At 51.0% G+C, this 5,854-nt stretch overlaps 1 protein-coding gene across 1 annotated transcript in view; it reads right to left on the reverse strand.

Moving 5' to 3' along the window:
* NGEF (neuronal guanine nucleotide exchange factor) overlaps positions 1-4,794 on the reverse strand; it is a 134,839-nt gene extending 130,045 nt beyond the window's left edge. The window contains exon 1 of the mRNA XM_025405453.1: positions 4,622-4,794. The gene's annotated coding sequence lies outside the window, so the exon portion shown is untranslated. The remainder of the gene's footprint in view (positions 1-4,621) is intronic.
* Positions 4,795-5,854: the final 1,060 nt, after the last annotated feature.

The raw sequence follows: 5,854 nt of genomic DNA on the forward strand, positions 1-5,854 counted from the left end.
TTTTTTTTTTTTTTTGAGGAAGAGTCTCACTCTGTGGCCCAGCTTGGTGCAGTGGTTTGATCTCGGCTCGCTGCAACCTCCGCCTCCTCGGTTAGAGCAATTCTCCTGCCTCAGCCTCCCGTGTAGCTGGGATTACAGGCGCCACCATGCCTAGTTAATTTTTGTATGTTTAGTAGAGATGGGGTTTTGCCATGTTGGCCAGACTGGTCTTGAACTCCTGGTCTCAAGTGATCTGCCCTCCTTGGCCTCCCAAAATGCTAGGATGACAGGTATAAGCCACCACACCCAGTCCATCTTCATCATTTTTAAGTGTGCAGTTCAGTGATAATAAGTATCTTTATATCCTTTATCACTCCTTCATCCCTGCATCCCTGCTCCACTTGCTGGCCTCCAGTAACCACCAATCTACTCTCTGTCATCATGACACCCACTTCACATTTTTAGCTCCCACATATGAGTGAGAACACGAGATATTTGTCTTTTGATGTTTGGTTTATCTCATTTGACATAATGGCCTCTACTTCTATCCATGTTGCTGCTGAAAGGTCCTTTTATTTATTTATTTATTTATTTATTTATTTATTTATTTATTTATTTTTAGAGATGGGCGTCTTGCTATTTTGCCCAGGCTGGATCTGAATTTGTGATCCCTCCACCTCAGCCTCCAGAGTAGCTGGGACTACAGGACACACCACTGCACCCAGTTCATATATCCATTTTAAAACTCATCGGCAACTTAGTGTCAGGTGCAGTGGCTCACCCTTCTAATCCCAGCACTTTGGGAGGCTGAGGTGGGAGGACTGCTGGAGCGTAAGAGTTTGGGATGAACCTGGGCAAGATGGTGAGACCACATCTCTACGGAAAAAAACAGTAAAACTCCTGGATGATTGGCAGTCAGAGCTTCTAGTTGTGGGAGACATGGTACTGGTGCATGAAGCTGCAGCCCAAAGTGAAGGCAACTGAGGCACAGCCAGCAGGTGCAGGGTGCAGAAATGAGGGATGAATTTCCCGTGGGACATGTTGGCCACCCAGACCCTCACTCTCATCTCTGTGGACTTCTGGGGTCCTGGCATCTTGGGTTGGGCCATCCCCTCCACCTTCCCTCTGCTCCACCTGTCCTGTCTCTCTCTCTCTCTTTATTTATTTATTTTTTTTTTGAGTTAGAGTCTTGCTCTTGTGGCCTAGCCTGTAGTGCAATGGCATGATCTTGGCTCACTGCAACCTCTGCCTCCCGGGTTCAAGTGATTCTCCTGCCTCAGCCTTCCGAGTAGTTGGGATTACAGGGGCCCACCTCCACGCCAATTTTTGTATTTTTAGCACAGATGGAGTTTCACTATGTTGACCAGATTGGTCTTGAACTCCTGACCTCAGATAATCCACTTGCCTCAGCCTCCCAAAGTGCTGGGATTACAGGTGTGAGCCAGCATGCCTGGCCGGCATCTTTTAAACAGATCTCATGCCTGTCTTGTCTCTGCCTCCACTGGGCCCGCACCTTACCTGCAGGGTTTCCTCCCTCTTGCTAAAACCCTGCGGTTTCTTCACCTGGAATGTGCTATCTGTGAATGTATGCTATTTAAAGAACTTGCAGCATTCAATTCGAGCAAGTGTGAAAAAAATTACTACCTTATTTTCAAGGTACAGAGTCTTGCTTTATAATACATCAAACCACACCCCCAGTTCTTCTCCCCCTCCTGGAAAATCATTAATAAGGGATGGAAGATTGTTCAATGATGCCCAGCTCAGAGGCCACCTCCTCCATGCAGGCCTTGATGATCTTCCATCCCTTTGACGGTGCCTATCTTCCTCATTTGAACATGTGATTTTTTTTTCCTTGTCCACAGGCAAAGTGAGTTGAGACAGAAAGATTGAGAGATGGCCTCACCCAGGCTCCCAGGTCCTTAATCAACCACCTGAGCTAGTTTCCCAAAAGCAGCCCACAGAGGGAGCTCCAGCAAACGGCCCCTCCTCCGTGCTCAGACCCTGTGTGGTCTCCCAGGGCGCTGGCCTCTAGGACAGCTGCCAAGCAAAGGGAGGAGGAGTAAGGCTGAAGGCCTCAGCCTCCTGGGGTGGGTCCTGCAGTCTGGAGGCAGAATTGCACCCCCTGGTCCGACCTCTCCCAAGGTGGGGAGACGTGGTCCCAGGCCAAGGGAAGGAATTTTTCCTGAGGCCCAGCAGCCTCCTGAAGATGCCATCGTGGTGGCAGAGGGGCTTAGGGGCAGGGATAAGGGGGGTCTGAAAAGAGGCAGTCCATCCAGGCTCAGAGATGGAACCCCGTGCTTAGCCGGGCCATGGCACCTCTCAGCCTCAGGATCCTATCACCGTTGTTGGGGTGAGAGGGGTGTTGTGCTCATTTCATGGAGTGGGGCTTCGAGCCTGGACTCAGGGGTGTGGGACACAGCATTGCTTCATCTCCACTAGCCTGAGGGCCACCATTTTCCCATCTGTGTCCCCAGCCCCACTTCAAAGCCTCACACATACATGGTGCACAGCAATGATCTGTGAAGGAATAAAGGAATTTTTGTCATTGGGGTCATGCTGGGGGGTGAGTTCAGAGCATCAGAGCTGACTGCTTACTCGGGAGGCAATGGGCCCATGCAGATGGGGAAGGGACATCATCTTGGCAGATGGGATGTCTGACTTGGTGCTGGTGTCTTCTGTGCCCCTGGGAGAGCCAGCAGGCTTGGGTGGTTAGATTTGGTCTCCTCTGAGAAGCTCTGGGTGGCCTCACAACTTATGGGCTATTTTGTTACTGGTACAAGCTTCGGGTCTCCCACAGGCCAAGAGAAGTTCTTAAAGCAATGAAAAAAAAAAAAAAGGAACAGAGACAGTCTTGCCAGGTTGCCCAGGTTGGAATGCAGTGACATGATCATAGCTCACTGTAGTCTTGAACTTCTGGGCTCAAGCGGCCCTCCTGCCTCTGCCTCCTGAGTGGCTGAGGCTACAGGCATGCATCAGCTTTTCTTTTTTTCTTTTTTTTTTGAGACGGAGTCTCGCTCTGTCGCCCAGGCTGGAGTGCAGTGGCCGGATCTCAGCTCACTGCAAGCTCCGCCTCCCGGGTTCACGCCATTCTCCTGCCTCAGCCTCCCGAGTAGCTGGGACTACAGGCGCCCGCCACCTCGCCCAGCTAGTTTTTTGTATTTTTTTAGTAGAGACGGGGTTTCACCGTGCTAGCCAGGATGGTCTCGATCTCCTGACCTCGTGATCCGCCCGTCTCGGCCCCCCAAAGTGCTGGGATTACAGGCTTGAGCCACCGCGCCTGGCCTGCGCATCAGCTTTTCTTAAAGCAATTTATCTTCCCCGTCTCCAGCCTCATTTGTGTCCCCAGCCCTACTGGGGTGGAAAGCTGTGGAACGTTACTCACACGGTCATTGGTATCAACCCCTGGCTTTCCTGTGGGGATCCCTCCCTGGGAGGGGTTCCATGACAATTTGGGTTCCAGAAAGGGATGTGGGAGGAGAGTGTGGTGGAGGGAGGTGGTCTGTGGTCTCCCTTCATGGACCAGAAAGCTTGACCCCTAAGGGGACCCTGGCTTCTGCTTCCTCAAAGCTAAGCAGTGCCAAGGGGCAGCCTGAGACACAGGCAAAGGGGAAGCCTAAGTGGAAAAAGAGAGAAAGAGGGGCGGGGGGGCGGGGGTGGAGAGAGAGAGAGAGAGAGAGAAGGGGCGGGGAGGACAAAGACACATGGCAAGTGTTCCAGCCAGAGCATTCCCATCAGTGGCCTTATTGCATTAAGGATTTTCCCAAAAAGCAGAAATACATTGATAATCAATGGAACATAGCTAGCAGAGCTGTCACAAGCACAGGAATCACAAGTCCCACTTCTATGCAGCCAGAGACTGTGTGACTGTCCCAAATTTTAAATCAAGATAGACAATAAGAACCTACCACCTTCACATCCAAGAAAACTGTGTCCCCACACATTTCAGTCACACGGTGCTGTGGCTTGAGGCCAGCCAGGTGCACAGATCGGGAAGGTTCTGAGGGGTAGGGCCTTCTGTCTTTCTGAAAGGGGCCCCTGAGCAGGAGGCGGCAGTGCTGGGGGAGCTAAAGCGCAGTGGGCTGTCATTTCACGGCTATGACTTCTGTTTCCCAAGTGCACTTCCTGACCCTGAGATTTGAGCCATGGCCCACAGGAATCAGGGCACTTCCGTTTACATATACGCTTATTATCAGGACTGGCGTCGGGGGTGTGGGGCCTGTGCAGTCACAGGGCCCTGTTCTTAGAAGGTGCCCTGGCTTGCTTTAATGCTGTTGTCCTTTTGAAAGTCTTACTATTTTAACAAGGGGCCCTGCATTTTTATATTGCATAGGGCCCTGCAATTATGCAGCCATTCCTGTTTTTGATCTCACTTGCCCCAAAGCTGTAATGGAAGAGGGCCGGGAAGGAGTCCTTACCCTGATTCCCAGATGGTGAAACGGAGCGCCAGGAGGGGCAGTGCTAAAGCCGAGACCAGACAGGATCCCTCGGGTGAAATCTGGGGCTGCTGTTTCTCTTGGAGGCTCCTCTCAATGAACGGATGGGTGGCGATCTCCTCTCCTAACTGTCCTAGCAGTAACCTCTGCTCCATCTCCTGTTTTATCTCATTTTATTTTTTAAAAAAATACCAAAACCATTCTCTCACCTGCCAGTGAGGAGCTCACAGCGGTTGGGCTTTCTCAGAGAGTGTTCCTCTCTCGTCCCCTGTCGTGTCCAGGCACCTGCGAGCAGGCTGGTGTGTCCCCGGCTAAATCCACAGGCGCTCCATTCTGTCCCAGACAGCCCACAGTCAAAAACTTTGTCCGTTCCTGGAAAAGCCTCACTGGGAAGCATTTCTGACCTTCAGACCTGCCTCGGCCCATAGCTGGCCACGAGCCCATAACGATCACTTCCCAGCTGGGTGTTTACCTTCCTGGGCCCCATGGGCTGAGCCAGGGTGGCAGCCACACACCTGACACAAAAGTGGTGCAGGAGGGAAGGGCTATCTGAGGGGAAGGCTGGGCATGGCTGAAATACCCGCCGCCCATCCAGAGCTAGGTAATTCTGATTGTCACACCAAGAGGGGCCCGTGGCATACCTGGCCCACCAACCTCAAGTGTTGGCCAGGCCAGCTGCACAGCCCTCAAATCTGAGATTTGGGAAAGGCTTTGGGGTCCGCCAGGGTTCTAGTCATTTCCTGCCATGGCCATCTGGCCTTAACTTGATCACTTCCAGGCATGGAACACTCACTGCTTTGTAAGACATCTTGCTCCATTATCATTATTATTATTACTGCTAATAGCTTCCTTTTATTCAGTGCTTACTACATGACAGGCACTGGGCTAAGTACATTACATAATCTCTTATGCAATCCTTGCGTTGTCACTATGACCAGAGAATTATGCCTATTTTAAAGATGCAGAAACAGAGGCTCAAGAAATTGATCATCTTGCTCAAAGCCCCACAGCTAGTAAGCTAGGGATCCAGGATTCAAACCCAAGCCAACTAGTATCAAAACCACTACCATCATTTGCCAAGTTTAATTGCTACAATGTCCATCTTTATATACAACTCAAATCAGCATTTGTTTTAGCTATCTGTTCTGGTAACAAATTAACTCAAAGTGTATGGCTTGAAACAACACTCATTTGTAATTTCAGTTTCTGTGGCTAGAAGTCTGGGCACTGCTTGGCTGGGTTCTCTGCTCAGGGTTTCTCACAGGTTGCCATCCAACTGTTGGAGGGCCTGAGGTCTCATCTCATGGCTCCACTAGCGGGGATCCACTTCCAAGCTGCTGGTGTTGGCAGGATTCAGTTCCTTAAGGCTGTAGGATGAAGGTCTCAGTCCCTCTCAGCTGTCAGCTGTGGCTGACATCCACCCATCCATCCACCCATCCATC

The sequence above is a fragment of the Theropithecus gelada genome, chromosome 12 (genome assembly GCF_003255815.1).
Source record: "Theropithecus gelada isolate Dixy chromosome 12, Tgel_1.0, whole genome shotgun sequence".
Lineage (NCBI taxonomy): Eukaryota > Metazoa > Chordata > Mammalia > Primates > Cercopithecidae > Theropithecus > Theropithecus gelada.